The sequence below is a fragment of the Opisthocomus hoazin genome, chromosome 2, assembly GCF_030867145.1.
Source record: "Opisthocomus hoazin isolate bOpiHoa1 chromosome 2, bOpiHoa1.hap1, whole genome shotgun sequence".
Taxonomy (NCBI): domain Eukaryota; kingdom Metazoa; phylum Chordata; class Aves; order Opisthocomiformes; family Opisthocomidae; genus Opisthocomus; species Opisthocomus hoazin.
Genome location: NC_134415.1, coordinates 57,734,712 through 57,750,994, shown reverse-complemented (window position 1 = coordinate 57,750,994; position 16,283 = coordinate 57,734,712). Strand labels below are relative to the sequence as shown.

Sequence of the window (16,283 nt, the reverse complement as noted above, 5' to 3'; positions counted from 1 at the left end):
TCAACAAGATCTTCTAAGAGACTTCTTTAGCTGGTGCACTTTAATGTTGCATTCCCAGTTAAGGTAAGTTAACACACAAGGAAAAAAAAAAGGCTGAAAATAAACCCACAATGGTAGAGTGAAAAGGCGGATTCCTATGAGAATGTGGTCAGGTACTTTTATTGCTGTCAAGCGACTTCTAAGTTGAACTAGACAGAGTTGGAGATGCCAAAACCAAAGTCATATGCAAAGGAAATGCCAGGATTCTCCAGTTCAAGTAGCTGAGAGAATTGCTATGGTTGCAGTTATTGTGCAAATTCTAATGTATCTTTTATAGCCATACAAGTAGTATCAAATGGATCCAGTCAAATCTGGATCTGACAAAACCACAATTTAAAAATAGGTTCTTACAGATGGCTGGTGAACAGTGTTGCATAGTAGGTTATGCAGATACTAACAGTATTACTTTTTTACAGAGAAACTTGCAGTGATCGAGAGAAACTTCAGCAGCGCTCACGAGCAGGAAAAGCTTCACAACAGGTATGCCACCTGCAGAGATACAGCCTGGGACTTGAGAACCTACAGCAGGCATCTTGCCTTTGTGCTCCAAGTCACAGTAGACTGCTATCTGTGATTTTTGTCCACAAGAACGAAGCAATGGAAGAAGTGTGTTGTGCAAGCTTAAGATGTCTAAGAGGGATGGAGTGAGGTAGAGGTGTCTTTATTTCCATATATAGTATCGATGAGCGCAACATTGGCATACAGCATCCAGTTTTGTAACCACATCCTAAATCAGACAGGGTATGAAAACAGCCTCAGAATGAATACTGGGGTTGGAAGGGACACTTCAGAGAAAGATGATAAATTCACTTTGGTCAGCTTACAAAAAAAAGGAAGATTGAGAGGTGACTTGTTTACAGCATCTGCATATTTTCATGGTGAGAGAACTATGGATACTGAAGGGTTGGAAGCTGAAGCCAGAGAAATGCGGACTGGAAGTAAGGCACAGCTTTTTAAAGTGGTCAAGGTGATTAATCACCAGAACAAAACAGAAAGAGGTGATATGCTATCACTTGATATTTTTACATCAATGGTGGAAAACTTAACCAACTCCAGTTACCGATCTCTCTCTGTGCAGAAGTAAGAGAAACTGTGTGGCCTGCAGCACACAAGAAGCCAAGCTAAACGACCCAATGGCCCATTTAAGTCTTTCATAGATGCAAGTTCCAAAAGTCTTGCACGTGTCAGCTCCCAAGTCCAGAGCACCACTTGCAAAAGCCTTTTTGTCAGCGCCTTTGAGATACCTCCATGTGCATGTCATTTTTGGAAGACGCCTGAACATCTGATTTGCTACCTTTTCTAGCCGTTGGCTGTTCAGACCTAGTGGTCACCACCCTGCAGTATCAGGCCTTGCAGGAATGTGAAGTAACACTACATTTCTTAAAAAAAAAGTTTGAGAACATGGCCTTAAAAAGTGTTCATTCCAAGTGCTGCCTCTTCCTGTCTTCCTAGAGTATACCTACAACTGCCTATTGCTTTATATAAGAATAACTCCTGAAAGGAGAAACGAAAGCAGAAACACTAACTAGCACTAAAGTAATGGCCAATAATAAAAGCTATGCACTGCCAAGGTAAAACCACTACTGAGAGGGTATATAGGACTGGAAGATGTACATTACTGTATGAAAGTTGCCACTGAAATGGAGGGGCTAAAAAAAAAAAGATATCAGTTCTCCCTTCCCTTGTGAGAAAGTGGCCAGTTATAAGATTTTCTCCCTGCTATGTCTGCTCACAGACAACTGAATGTCCTGAAATTGCTTTACTTCTTATTATTGCAAGTTACACGCGGTCGAGAGAAAATTCTCTCTTTTGCCCTTAGGTTCTTTTGTGTATAATGCGCGACTGAAGGCGGCCAGGGGCTGAGGCACTGGTGAAGAAGGAAGAATGCTACCAGAGCAGAAACAACACACTGTTCCTTTCAAGTTCACCCCCTTCTGGCCCACAGCCCGACTGCCTTGGCCAGCAGCCAGGGTATCGGGACAAAGGCTTCCTCCTCCGGCCAAATCTGAGGAAAACGGTCCGTTGTTTAACACAGGCAGACTTGTTTCAGCAAGAGAAAAAACTAAAGAGAAGGGGAATTATATTAACTGCAAGTCCTGAGAGAGGAGAGTGATCCCCTAGTGTGGCTAATGCAATTCTCACCCCATGCTTTTCCCAGAGAGGGAATGTCTCGATCCCCTACCGTTTAGGCTAGAAGGCACAGTATAATGCCTCAACAGGGCTACAGCCCTAAAGCTCCAGGGTCTTTGCATCCCCCCAGGTTACCATGAACCAGAAACAAGAACACATCCTTCCTCCTTCCAGGAAGCCCCAGGTGACCCCCTGCTCCCCTCCCTGCCTGCACTAACCAGCTCGCGTGAAGGGCAAGTGTCCTCACTCATAAAAAGACAGAAATGTCTACGCACCTAGATCTTCAAGAGTCTGACAGGTAAATAAACCAAACATCTGGCTACCTCAGGACCTCACAGTGACCGAGGCTCCTGCTGGATTTCCACAAAGTCATTAAACCCAAGTCAAGGTGGATTCACACCTGGGCTTTCGGCTGTCTCTGTAACAGAGCCTGCAGCCCTGGTCTGCGATGGGGAACTTGGGACTCTTGGGGTTCACTGCAAGCTGAGAGGTCGTGACCCCCTTGAAACCCCCAAGGCAGATGCTGTTGCAGAGGTTACACAGAGATGCAGTGGCTCTTCATGCCAACCTCAGCACTTCTTCAGCGGCACAGTCACAGGCGAGGGATGAGGACTGGAAAAAGGCAGAAGAAAATCCCTAGGTCTGGTGTGACCTGTTTGATTCCGAGCACCGAAGCACTTGGGTGAGGCGAGCTACCTCAGAGGCTGTATTACAGGGTGTAGTCTCTCAGCGAGCTGTGGCAGGAGATTTCCCCTAGCAATTATTTGTGTGTCTGAGAGTTTTCAGAAGCAGGCCCCAATTCAAGGAGAAGTGTGATTTTAATCTGCTTGGTTAATATAAATGAATACAGGACATTTTTTAGGTGCTCAGATGCTATTCAAACACGACCAAGATTTACACTTGCATGTACTCGCCCTGTATTCCAGGCAATAGATTTTCTTCCTGAAGGCGGGGAGGAAACGGCATTTCTGACACATACTGATGAGACCAAGATCTTTGCAGACGAAGGCCTCCCTACATGCTCCGTGCATCTGCACCAGCCAGTAGCAAAGACAGCCTCCCCGGTAGTACCTCTCATCTGTCTTCAACGACTTATGTGATCAGCTCCAGCGCACCTTGACCATTCTTCCTCGTGCGCCAGCGCCAAGAGCAATCCGTTGAGGAAACAGTGTTTGCTCAGTGATCCTTTTTAATTCAACCCACATTTAGCATTACTGCGCTGACAGGGAAAAGACACATGGGCACGTCGTTCTGCCATCTATCACCTTGTTTACATGAAGTATATTCTCAGTAGCCTTAACTCTACTGCAGGTTAAAGGAATTAGCTGAATACATGGTAGAAACACCCGTGAATCAGAACGGGAGACTTACAGGGTAGGAAAAGCCACTGCTCCGGCACTTAGTCCTGCAAATTGTCTTATGTCTGCAGTGTTTCAATCAGTAGTTTCATTCCAATGTTAGAAAGACTGGCTAGTATCAGAGTTTCTGGGATGACTGCACTGTTATGAATTAATGACAATACTAGCCCTGACGTAATGACTACCGTGCTTCAAGGTTACACCGCACAAAACTTTCCCTTGTTCTTAAGAAAACAGGAGATAAAATGACCTGCTGTCTTTTTCCATTTCAGTATTTACGGCAAATGTAAACATTAACACCTCTGAATGAGCATGAAATGGGACAGAAACCAGGAAGGATGTGACAGCAATTAGGAAGAACTCTTCAAGAGAACGCAGTTTTGGGAGGGAGGGAGGTTACTAAAACGAACCCTAAACCTGTAACAAACCAGGCTTTTGTTGAAGAACATTGCCATTTTCTACATCGAGATCTTCAGGAGTGGCAAAATAAAGCCCCCCAGTATTATCCACAAGACATGCAACGTTAAGAGTTGCATCAAGAGAGAAACGCCATTGTGGCGGATTGACCCCAGCCAGCAGCCCAGCACCCATGTGCCCACACGCTCGCTCCCCCTGCCCCCACAGTGGGATGAGGGAGAGAACAGGAAAAAAGAAAGTGAGAAAACTCACGGGTAGAGATCAGGTCAGTTTAACAGGCAGGGGAAAAAAAGCAATGCAAAGGAAATCCCTCCCCACTTCCCACAGACAGACCAATGCCCAACCAGTCTCCGAGCAATGGCCACTTCAGAAGCCAAAAACCCCCTTCTTCCTCCTCCACCCCTGATTTGGTGTTGAACGTGACGTTGTATGGCATGGACTACCCCTCTGACCACTTCGGGTCAACCGTCCTGGCTGCCTCCCCTCCCAGGCTCTCGCCCACCCCCAGCCTACTGACAGAGAGGAAATTTAAAATACATACAAAATACATACATAATGCACCTAACAGGCACCATGGATCAGATGAAGTACCTGCTTAGTCCCTGTACCGAGCGTTGACTGGTGGCCAGTAGTGGATGCTGGGAAGAGGAGCGGTGGAGGCACAGACCCTGCCTTCCCCCAGTGCCCCCTCGCAGCTTCTGGTGCGCAGCAGCTATGCAACCCTTGAGCCAGAAGCTCCAAGAATGGCTACTAAATGCAATGATGCAACGAACTTCTCCATGAATGCAGCGGTTTTGCAGTCTTACCAAGGTTTTGGTCATCAGCCCAGTGTGTTGCAGGGAGTTCCACACCACAGTTATTTGTTGGTTTAAAAAAATGAAAACACAACAACCCCTTATGTCTATTTTAAACTTCAAAAATTGATTCTCCCTGAGAAATCAAGACGGATCATTCTGCATTACATCTCTTTGTATGGTTCATTTTTTGTTTCTAGTGTATCCCACTTCAGTTGTCCCTTTTCCAAACTCAGAGGTCTACTTATTAAATTTCTTTTCCTACGAAAGCCATTCCATGTCCCTGACCATCTCCCTTGCTCCTGCTTTGTACCTTTTCTAATTGTTAGATCCTTTTTGAGATGGTGTGATTAGAGCTACAAATAATTATTGAAAAATGCTGCAATTTGTGTTTAAAAAGCCATACAACATAACTAACTTTAACCTTTTTCATCTTTAAGAACCAGAAATAAATGATAACCTGTGTGCCTTTACCACAGATCTGAACTGCTGCTTGTCCCAAAGCACAGACGGAGAACACTTCAACAAAAATGGCAATTCAGAGCAAGAGATTTCTTCAACTTGATAGGCTAATTCTAAAAGCAGAAAGGGAACTTCTAAGTAAAATTAACTTCTCTGGTAAAGTAACATAGAAAATATCATTAACAGCCAAGAATTAACACTTCAGTGCCCAATTTCAACAGATACTGCTCAGAACAATGATTCTGATTCTGAATCTATGAAATCCTATTCAATTTGCTAAGTTTACCAGAATAATAAACACCTAAATTTCACTCCTGCCCAACAGTTCAAAGAAATCCTGAAACCACAAATGATCAGCTTTTTACAATCTGCAGACAGAATGCACCATTGAATATATTAATTTTTTTTTTTAAACAGAATATTTTAATGAAGTTCTGTGGAAAATATGATGAAAAAGCTGTCTGAGAGAATGGTACATTCAGGGTTTCTATAGTAACAAAAACAAGGGGCGGGGGGGCAGTGGGAAATCAAGGGAGCTTTGTAAAGGCCTGTCCAAAAAACAAAAAATGCATCTCTGGGCAGCTTGGCGCATGTTTATGCTGAAGGGCCACCTCCTATGTTAGATGTGTATATGCACTTACACCTGACCTAGGCTCAGCACTCGCTGGGAGACCAACGCATGCAATCAGGTTCTGCCTCAGTGCTGAGTACACAGGTCCCAAGGCCCAGTTCAGTGTCCAGACGGAGGCCAAGTTCTCCTGTAAGCTCGTGGGTGCTGGATGAATGAAATTGTGACTCTGAGCTCTTTAAAAATACATTCCTCACAGGCGACTCTGGTGTGGCCAGCGACCATGGTCATCAGTTTCTAAACAAACACAGTAACCTGGGCACATCACGTTCAGCTGAAACTTCATCCATCTGCTTGCCACAGTGGCTGACAGCATTTCTGGCACATTCCCAGAGCATTTAATATTGTTAAGCACATTCACTGAAGAAACAAAAACCCCTAAACTATGAAAATACAGAGTCCTCATAAATACAACTACTTTTTTTTTTTCTTCATTCGGTCTGAATAACAGTGGGAAATGAAAAACCACAAGGCTGAAGGAAGTGAAAGGACTATTTCTGTAGCATGGGAAAAACTAAACTGCGATTCAACACTTTAAAGTGGGTGACATCTGTTTATCAAAATACTTTTGTTGTATCTCTTTTGCCTTTGATTATCCAGTCTGTCTGCTAAGACTTAGAAACAGGGACGCGGTGCTACATTTGTCCTTTGATTTTAGTGGAAATCTGTGTAAGTTCTGCCACTACTTTGAAATCAAAATGCTGGTCTGGCATTGCCAATTGCTAATAAAATATACCAATGTCTCATGTGCCATTTCTTCACAAAATTACTCACAGATGTGTATGCAATATGAAAAGACGTGTGGGACTTGGAGTTTTTCCCTTTCTGCACATGAGATACAAAGTGCCCATGCACTAACTTTTTATTTCTGTTAAAACAAAACCTGTTGAACAAGTGGGATATACACGCAGATGTGGTCTGGAAGGATAACAGAAGCCTGTGAACTGGATAGCTGAATTAAGTAGGAGCTCAAACCATTGATTTCTATAAGTAGGTTGCAAAAACATGCACCAAGGAAAATAATTTTCAGCGATTCAAAGCAGAACCTTTGGCTAAGTGGTGAGTCTGCCCTTAAACCAGGCTAAATAATGTGTTCTGCAACTGCACAAAGTACTGGAGCCTGCCAGGGACCACATGCCATATTCCACCAGCAGCAGAAGGCAGTGCCAAGTAAATGCTGAAATTCAATATACAGACAAATATGCTTTGCAACTTCACTGCTACTCTGTAGGAAAAGTTCTAGATGAGCTGGGCTGACATTTTTGCTAAGCTGTTTGCTAAAGTATAAGACCACAGACTGAGGTTTCTTGCTATCAGCCACCTGCATTGGCATAGCTGCACCAAACAGGCAAAGTCATACAAGCTGCAGTTTGTTCCTGTTATTTTCGGCTACTAAGAGCTGAAAAAAGTAGACTACGAAAAGGGTTTGCAGTCCCACGGGAGCTGTTCTTGGTATATCAGGATGTATATATGTGTATATGAGGATGTGTGTATATATGCCTATCAGGATAACGTCTGTCTTTCAAGAGCTTGGACACCAACAGCACTCATCTCATCCTTCTTCACCATGTTGACTGGAAAGAACAATTTGCCATTTGGGTAAGAATCCAGAGGGAAAAACCCCCCACAAATATTGAAATAACCCTACGGAAGACATGGAAAGCATTATTACCTGATAGCTTTATGGTGAAACTGGACAAACACTAGTCCATACGAACAAGGATTCACCGCAAAAAAACAGATTAAGAACTTCTCACACACTGAAACATAAGCTGTGGACAGTGCAAGTCCAGGGATGGATCTCACATGTGCTGCATCCAAAAAACCTTGGAGACAACATGGAGGAAGCAACTGGTAGAATCACTTCGCTGCCAAATACCTGAGCAGGTTTGTTTGATCATCGTCCCCTACCCCAGCTGGTCCTGCCATGCTTCACCCTCTTCAAGATCCCTTCATAGTTTTACTGTCCAAACTCCTTCCCCAGGTTTTGTGTCTTCTGCAGATCATTCCACTCTAAGCACTCTTCTAGCAGCTGTTTGGTCTCCACGCAGGGGTTTCTCGAAAGTTCACTCGAACAGATTTTCCTCTTCATTCACCTCCTTTGCGCTTGGCAAGGAAGTCCTGGGCTTCTCCTGTGTTTCTTTGCCCCATAGGGAACTAGGTCATAGACTTTGCTCCTGGAAACACTGCAGGATAAGATACTACCAAGGGTGCTAAAAAAACCCCAAACAAACCCCACAACCCCCCCAAACAATTCCATCAAAAGCTTAGTTCAGATACCACTCAATGATGCACAGATCTATCTATTGGACAGACAAGGAGAGCACTAAGATGGTCTGATATCAACTCTGTTTTTATATACATACTTCATCCTTGCTCCTACAAACACTATCGCGTGCCAACTCCTTGACAACATCCATCTCCACCCAGCTGTACACCAGTACACAGCACGAGTGAGAAATACTCTTGCTGCAGAACTCCAGGCAGCCACTCAGGGCATCAGACAAACCCCCAGAGAGATGAACAGCCATTTACCTCTCTTCACTGATGATGCAGAGAGTTCAGTTTCCCTGGTACATAATCTAAGCACCTAACACTACTTCATGTCAATACCAAGTGAAGTAAACCAGGTTTATCAGCTGCTTGAAGACCCTTCAAAGATCAGTCATGGCTACCGTGAAACTGGCAGATCTTACAGGGACAGTGGAGAGTGGAAGAAAACTTAAAAATAGACTGCAATGCCCAGCAAAATATTTAGTGGTATTTAGGTTAAAACGGAGTTTTGTGCGAATATTTTCATTCAACATTTTAAATAAACCTGGTTTGGCTATGCTCTCATTCCTGTCATGTCCGATTTCCACTAGCTTTCGGGAGATGTGTATTATATGTTCGCCACACATTAATCCCCCACTCTCATTTTATGTAACAGAAAAAGCACACGTTCTTGCCCAAGCAGTAAACCTCAAACTTGCTAACATCCCGAGAGCCCGGGGAGCGCAGCTCTGTGAAGCACCGGGGGCTCTGGCCAGCCTGCACGCACACGTGCTCCTTGCAGGGCAGGCATGCACCAAACACTGCTGCAGCAACGCCAGCGTGCTCCATGCCTTCCCTCAACGCTGGCCCAACACAGCCAGCCACTGGGCTCTCCCAGTAACTCATGGGGCACTTCTTTCTGGCTAGAAACAAGCAAACAACGAACCAACCCACCCCCTCTCTCCTCTTTTTTGCTAGGTCAAACAGAGCTCTTCACCCACCTCCTTTCCCCCTTCCGCTCCACAAAAAGCAAGAAATCAAATAATGTAGCTGATTGTTTGGAAATGAACCAAAGCAGTCAAGCAGCAGGAGGAGCAGGGATGGAGACAAGTGTACAAATGCCCTGCAGGGGCATGCTCTGTAATACCAACGATGCAATACGCGCGGTGACTTACAGGTACAGCCGTATCCTACGTACAGCAGTACATCGCAGAGTAATACAATAAGTAATACAGACCACTACAATAACTCATTTAAGATTTTGACTAAGCAAAAAGTATTAGATACAATCATATCGCAAAAGGCACAGGAACAGGGTATGTTGTTTTATCACTGATCTGGCAGAGTGCAAGAAATAAGGTTTCTTCCTATGGTGCATGCACATCTCTGATTAATCCCCTAGTTACAGGGAAGCCAGACCAGAGGAATCAAAGAGAGCCATGTATGGGGGAAGCAAGTTGATTGTGAAGAGAGAATACTTCATGGCCTGAGAACAGAGTGGGAGCACTTGCGTGGGCAGACAACGGGTGCTGCTCCCGGCTCTCAGCAAACAGTAAAGCAGGGAGGCATGGGTAAGTGCTGGGACTCACTTGTTGTTTTAACTTGAGCAATTGGAGGAAGATGACAATTTAAAGCAGTGTCCCCTGGATAGCTCTTCTATTTCTCCTGAGTCTCCAATTATTATTTTTCTCTTTCTCTTCAATACCCTCATTTCCCCTGAGTAAGCACTCATCAGCAACTTGCATTCCCCAGAAATCCTCCCACTAGCTATCTGGAAAGACATTCATGCTAGAGGGCATAACACTCCTCCAACATGCAGATGCCTTTAAAACCACAAGTCATCTTCAGAAACCAAACTGCTTGGAGGTGCACGAAGAATTCCTTCAAGACCTATTTTGGAGGCAAGTGAATTCAGCAAACTCACAAATATCAGCAGTAATTTCAATCCAGTAAGCATGTTTGGTATTCTCAAAACCTTGCCCCAAACCACACACCTCTTTGCACGTGCACTTCTTTTAAAAATGTTTTTTTATTGGTCTGTTTTATGCTCACTTTTTGCCCTCAGCCTGTATGATAAAAATGTTTTCTGGGTGAGCCCTGGAGAACTGAGCAAAGCAAACACTAACGCTCATATGGAATTTATTTAGAGGGGGGGAAAAAATCCCTTAAGTTGAGGAGTTGTGTTATTTTGAACTGGTTTTATATTTTATGCGTACATAGTGAAGCTGGAATTTCAGGGCTGGCTTTTGTTTGCATTCATCATGAAACATTTGTTATACGAGCTGCTGCTACTGCTACCAAAACAGCTGCTGCTCACTGCTAGAAAACCAGAGACCAGCTCAACAGTTTCTTTCTTCTTCTGGTAAGACTAGCTGGCAGATGAGGCCTGGTGCTTCTACAGAAAATTACCTTTGTTTGGCTTCACTGTCATCCTTTCCACCTTTTGCCTACCCAGAATACGGGCTTGAAAGAGAGGAGATAAACTGGAGCAAGAGCAGGTACGTACTGATGCTCCCGAATTACCTACAACTAAATGTGGATCAGAACTCCAGCTATATGAACTCCCTGCTTTGCAGCTAGGGCAGCACCTCAGATGTGAACATCTTTCCTTCAGCGGCTCTTGAGATTCAGCTTTTCTGTCCTGCATCATCATTTTCCACCATGTGGAAAAACTAAGCCATGGCTTGATCTAGCTTTGCATAAAAATGTCTTTGCCATAGAAATGTTGCTGCTCCGTGGCTGGGGCGATCTGTAGGGGACTGCTTCCCCCCACAGAAAAGAACACCCACCCATCTGACAATCTGTGCACTTTCCTACCAACCTGGACACACACCAGGACGCAGAGCATCAGCGGACTGCCATCCTGAGTGCCAAGGACAGACCTCTTCAACCGCACATAAGCTGAATTTTAATGCATTGCTTTGTTATGATTACTAAAACACCTCGGCATTATTTTTACTGCTTCCTGGTTATTTCATATTGGCAGCGACCTCTCTCACCTCAGCCTCAACTTCTTAAGAGAACATTTATCCCAGGCTGGAGCACAGTCCCTGAGGGACTCCCCTGTTTAAAGTAAGCGGAGATTACCAAACTATTAATGCCTGCTTCTTTACCCAATTTTACCCCGCAGAAGAACACTCCCTCTCATATGCTGACAACTTATTTTCTTTAAGAGCTTTTGGACAGAGAACCTGCTGAAAATCACACCTGTACCATCTCATATCCCTATGCTTGCTGACGCCTTCAAGGCATTAGCTGATTTGTGAGGCTCCACAAACGCCGTGACTTCTCCCAACTGTCTATTAATCACATTCTTTATTACAGTTCCTACCAGTACATAAATTGGATTCTTTCATCTGTTGCTGTCCAGGTGACCGTGGCAGCCCTTTAAAAGCTTGAATTCATGTTAACTACCTTCCATCCTTCCAAAACAGCTGCTGATTGAATGACAGGATACACCGCAGAGCTGGCAATTTCAATTTCAAAGAGATCCTTGGTGAATATTAGCTCTGACAGCAGCACTCCTGACACTGCCAAGGAGGAGAGACAGCTGAGGAGAAAAAAACCGCCACACCCTAACACCAAATCTGTTATCTGTGTTACATCTGTATTGCATCTACAAGTAACTGAAAAGTTATTCAAATGAAGGCCAAACAGTACAAATACAACTCAAAAGATGAGATTTATAAAGTGCAGTAACAATTGTGCAAATGTTGGAGATAGAAAAAGCAACCCAACTGGAAAGAAGATACTAATTACAGAACACAATAGCAATGCAATTTGGAAGAAAGGGAGGAGACTGGGAAGATGAGCCCAGAAAGCAGCGGAGGGGAGGACGCTCTTTCTTACTACATTTGTAAATTTGTGATTCCACTCCAAGAACAGAGAAAAAGAAGAAAAAAGGAATCTTCCCAGCCATATTCAGTAAAAACTTCTTCTCTTTCTATAGCTTCTTGGAGAGCAAGTTTTCAGCAGGGACAGATCAAAAAGGCTGGGAAATTCCAACAGGGAAAGCAAGTAGGGAGCATAAACTTCAAGAAAGACTCACTCTTGGAAGAGCAAGAGGTCAGCTCTCCAGCATGGCCAACTGCCTCCCTCCAGGGCAGGTAAAGCAAAGGGTCCTGGGGAAGGAGCACAGGCATGGTGTGAAGCCATGCTCCAGCGAGGGACAATCATCCCCTCAGGAGTGATGGCTGGCAGGCACACCAAAAGGACTCCTGTGTAGCAGCCGACAGCTACACTGCCAATATATTTCCTTCATTTTATTCTTACAATGTTATCATCCAGGACCAACCGTTACATTTTGCTGAAATTTATTCTACTAATTCTCTCCCTTCTTTTCTAGTAGTAACAACAGTGGTCTTAAGATGACTTGGAGCACAATACGCTGTCTCTTCTGGGAGTAACAGGTCTATTTACAGATGTAGTCTGGGGATGTGTCTTCCTTGAGAGTGCCTCCCTGCCACCTCTCCCAGCTACCCACTGCCTCCCTCTCCCCAACTCTCTGGTGGGCCACCTAGTTCTGATGTGGTTGGAAAAAACCTTTTGGTATGAGCTTCCATGCCTTTAACACGCTGCATGCCAGAAAGTATCTTGCTATAATTTCACACCTAACTTGTCAGAATTTATGCTCTTTCATGTTTTCCTCATTTTAATTATTCAGACATTTCAATTATTATAGCAGCTCATTTGTATCACTGTAAAAACTTGATTTTAAATTGCAATGCTTATGTGAAAACCCAGGTAATTCCTTAGGAATGGCTGCTGAGCTCTACTGTACAAAAATCACAGGTAAAAGCTTTTTTATAATTAAATTTCATTTCTGTAGTTACTTAACCTTTAATATTTTTTCAAACATTTCTGAGCCATCAAAGATACTGTCTCACAGCACTTGCATTGCTCTTGCAAGATGCCTCAGGGATAAGAATAGTCAGTTTAACCTGTAGCCTACCTTATCACTGATACAATGGGCAGAACTTACGATTAGGCTGAGGGAAAAATACAACGCCCCTCTCTGAAGACTGAAAATATGATTCTGCTCCTAAAAGCAAAGTGAATAGTCAGCTCTGTGATCTAGTCCACACTGTTCCTGTGTCTTCAATGCCAAATATGCTCAGTTTTCAGCTAAAAGATGTTTCTCCCCAAACACTGACCCTGAAAACATACTGCAACACAACAATAATCGAGCTAAATTCTCAGTTGTTTTGGCCCTATCATTAACAAAAGTTTTTCAGAATCCAGCCTCAGCCACCTTGTGCAACTTGACTGTTGCCATGTAGGTGAAATGAAGACCTCTGCAAATGTACTGGAGCTGCAGCTGCGAACAGGAGTAGACCTATTAACTGGGATTTAATGGCTGTCCGCCTCCTCCTCTATGCCTGCTGTTGCCTGAATAGAGGTCAAAGTTGTGAAAGAAGCAATCTGCATAATCTGTTACTGCTATGCTTTTTATTCAAATGATATTTTTAAAGCAGAAGCAGTAACAGAGGTTTAGCTGGAATGTTAATGATTAAAATAGCATTATGATTTTATTAAGTTAGTCAAGAAGGAATGAACTGTCGTTGCAAGCTTTAATTGTCTGTCGTTAAAAAGTTTGTGATGTTCTGTCATCAGTGACCCTAGATTATTTATGAGATATAGCTAATGCTGTATCCGAATGCAGCTTTCTCTCTGTGCCAGAACTTTTGCTCATCCATGGGTTTATTCATCTTGTTATACTAGGAACAGAAAACATTCAAAAGATGTATCAGGGAACCAACCTCAGATGAACAGGAGGAGCACTGTTATAAACCATAACATCTTTAGTGACTGATATGCTCATTAGATAAACATGACAGTTGTTTGAAAGATACCAGCACCAACCCTTCAACATCACGTCCTGACACACATGAGAAACATACACATGAATTCTTGATATGTGGGATGCAAGGGTTTGGCTGACTGGCCCCTTTGGATTTAGACCACAAACAGATTTTGTTTTTGCTGTGACAAAGTATGAAATTACATCTGTGCGAGTTTAGTCCAAAATCAGACAGCCCATCATCAACAGATCTGATGAACAGAAACTGACACTACGCAAGCATCACGAAGATGTGGGATGAAATGCAAAATCTAGAGGCTCAAGTCTTTTGGAATTGCACTAAAAGATGAAGATGATGCTGCAGGTGGTCTCAGCCTTCCTAATCCTACAGGTATAAACGCATTATACAGAACGTTTAGAGAGGGGAAACTGCTCGTGATGGAGAGGCCCAGACAAGAGCATGCAAAGAAACAAAGCGTGTTTGGCTTCAGGTAAAGACCTTGCCAGTTGACGGGAAAGAGCAATACAAAAAGCGTGGTGGAGAGGAACAAAGGTGACCGGATGCAGGGCACAAGCTCTGTATATACAACGTGTATTATAGCACAAAGAAAGGAAAGATTCAGTAATTCTGAATTCTAATTTCTCACCTGATCTAAGGGATTATTGGTGGTGCTGCTGTACTTACAAAGTCAATCACTCCTCTTTATTCTAGGAGAAAGAACCACAGCAATATGTTTGGCAGATGGACCTGTAAATCGCAGTCCCCTGTACCGTAAGCTCAGGGAGCAGATTTACCCGGAGTGAGTGTCATTGCCACTTCAGGCTGTCAGCTACCTCACTTTGTGTCTCAAAATGCGCCATTCATTTTGGGCCACAAGATGTAGTTACAGGCAAATGCTCTGCTGTGTAACCATGCACATCCGAGCTACCTCCAATCTAACAAGTACACGGTAGCAGGGCACAGTACATACAGCAGACTCGAGCCTGGATGCATACAAGCTCCACGTGGGATCGGAAAGCCACGCCAAACTCTCCTGCCACACCTTTACTGTTGCTCATATTTTAGCAATGAGACTGCGACTATCTTGGATAAATCTTTTGGTGCCACAGTTAGGTGTCTCATGCAACACACAGATAGTCTGGAGCGGCTTCACCTTCCTCAGCAGAACAAGAACCGCAGCTGTTACGAGCTGCCAATCTTTGCTGCAGAACTTGCCACAAAGAAGTTCAGCTCCTGAGACAAACCCTCCAAAGACCTAGTGGATCTTTCAAAAAACACCAAGTTATGAGACAGCCCAGAAGAGCTCCTGTTCTGAAAACTGCTTAGTTTATTCACAATGGGATTTCAAATCTCTGAAAGACAGCAAACAACTTATTTTCCTTTTAAGGAACTGGAAAAAGAAAGGATAAGCACTGATTGTGCTTAGCACTGATTGGCGCATCCACTAACTTCAAGGCATCCCAGATCAGGCAGCCCGGTTTTGTCCCTGCTCTCCAAACCTTGTATTTTTATGGCTGAAGAGCTAAATAACGTATCTACAGCTGTTGATATTACCTTTAGCTTTATAGAACAAACCAAGGAGCAGATCAGATGTGCAGAATGTCCTAGATGGTATCAACCTAGTTGGGAACAAACGTCCTCGGGGATATGCACTGTGACTCTCCCTCTTTCCCTGCCTTTCTTGCACACAGAGAACTGGGAATTTGTTTTACAATACAAGGAACAAAAATACAATTCAACACTCCTCCTTAAATTGCCTATTTTAGCATACACGCTGCTCAAGAGCATTCTTCTAAGCAATTTTGAATGTTCAGACTTCAGAGGGAGAAGAAACAGTTTGTTCATATTTCCTATTTTCGTTTTCTATTTTCAGAACAGGATGTTGGGTGATAAAGAAGAAAATGCCACCCAGGCAGAATGTAAATTCACATGTGCTATTACCACTGGCACAGTATTCCAGATCCCTTAAAGTCCTGAAAAAGCAGGGAGATTACACCACCTTCTGGACAAAACTTTTAAAGTCACACATAGTTACTTTGCTTCACATAATGGATGGGAACACACCATGGAAGCGTTACAAGGTTAGTTACTTCCCAAATCCAACCTCATGTTTTATCTCCACACAAAATTTAGAATTTTCCTCTTCTGTAGAGAACTTTCATACAGAAAGATTCCTCTTAAGCATATTATTTAGGGAACGCACAAAGTTGTTTTAGAGTGTGAGGCAAAAGACAGCACATCTGGAGTCTCAAAAGTGTTTGAACACTTGAATGTGTTCAAAGTTTTCCCAAATTCTGTTTTAAGAAAGTAGCAGATGCAAAAAAAAAAATAAAAAATCAGAATTTAAACTGAATCTAATCCAAGCTGCTTTTACTCTCACATTAAGGGTGCAGATGCTTGC

The 16,283-nt window shown here is 43.4% G+C and overlaps 1 protein-coding gene across 1 annotated transcript in view; it reads right to left on the bottom strand.

Annotated features, from left to right (window-relative positions):
- The window catches only part of UST (uronyl 2-sulfotransferase), a 162,630-nt gene that overhangs the window by 8,594 nt on the left and 137,753 nt on the right, over positions 1 to 16,283 (bottom strand). The gene's annotated exons all lie outside the window — the stretch shown is intronic.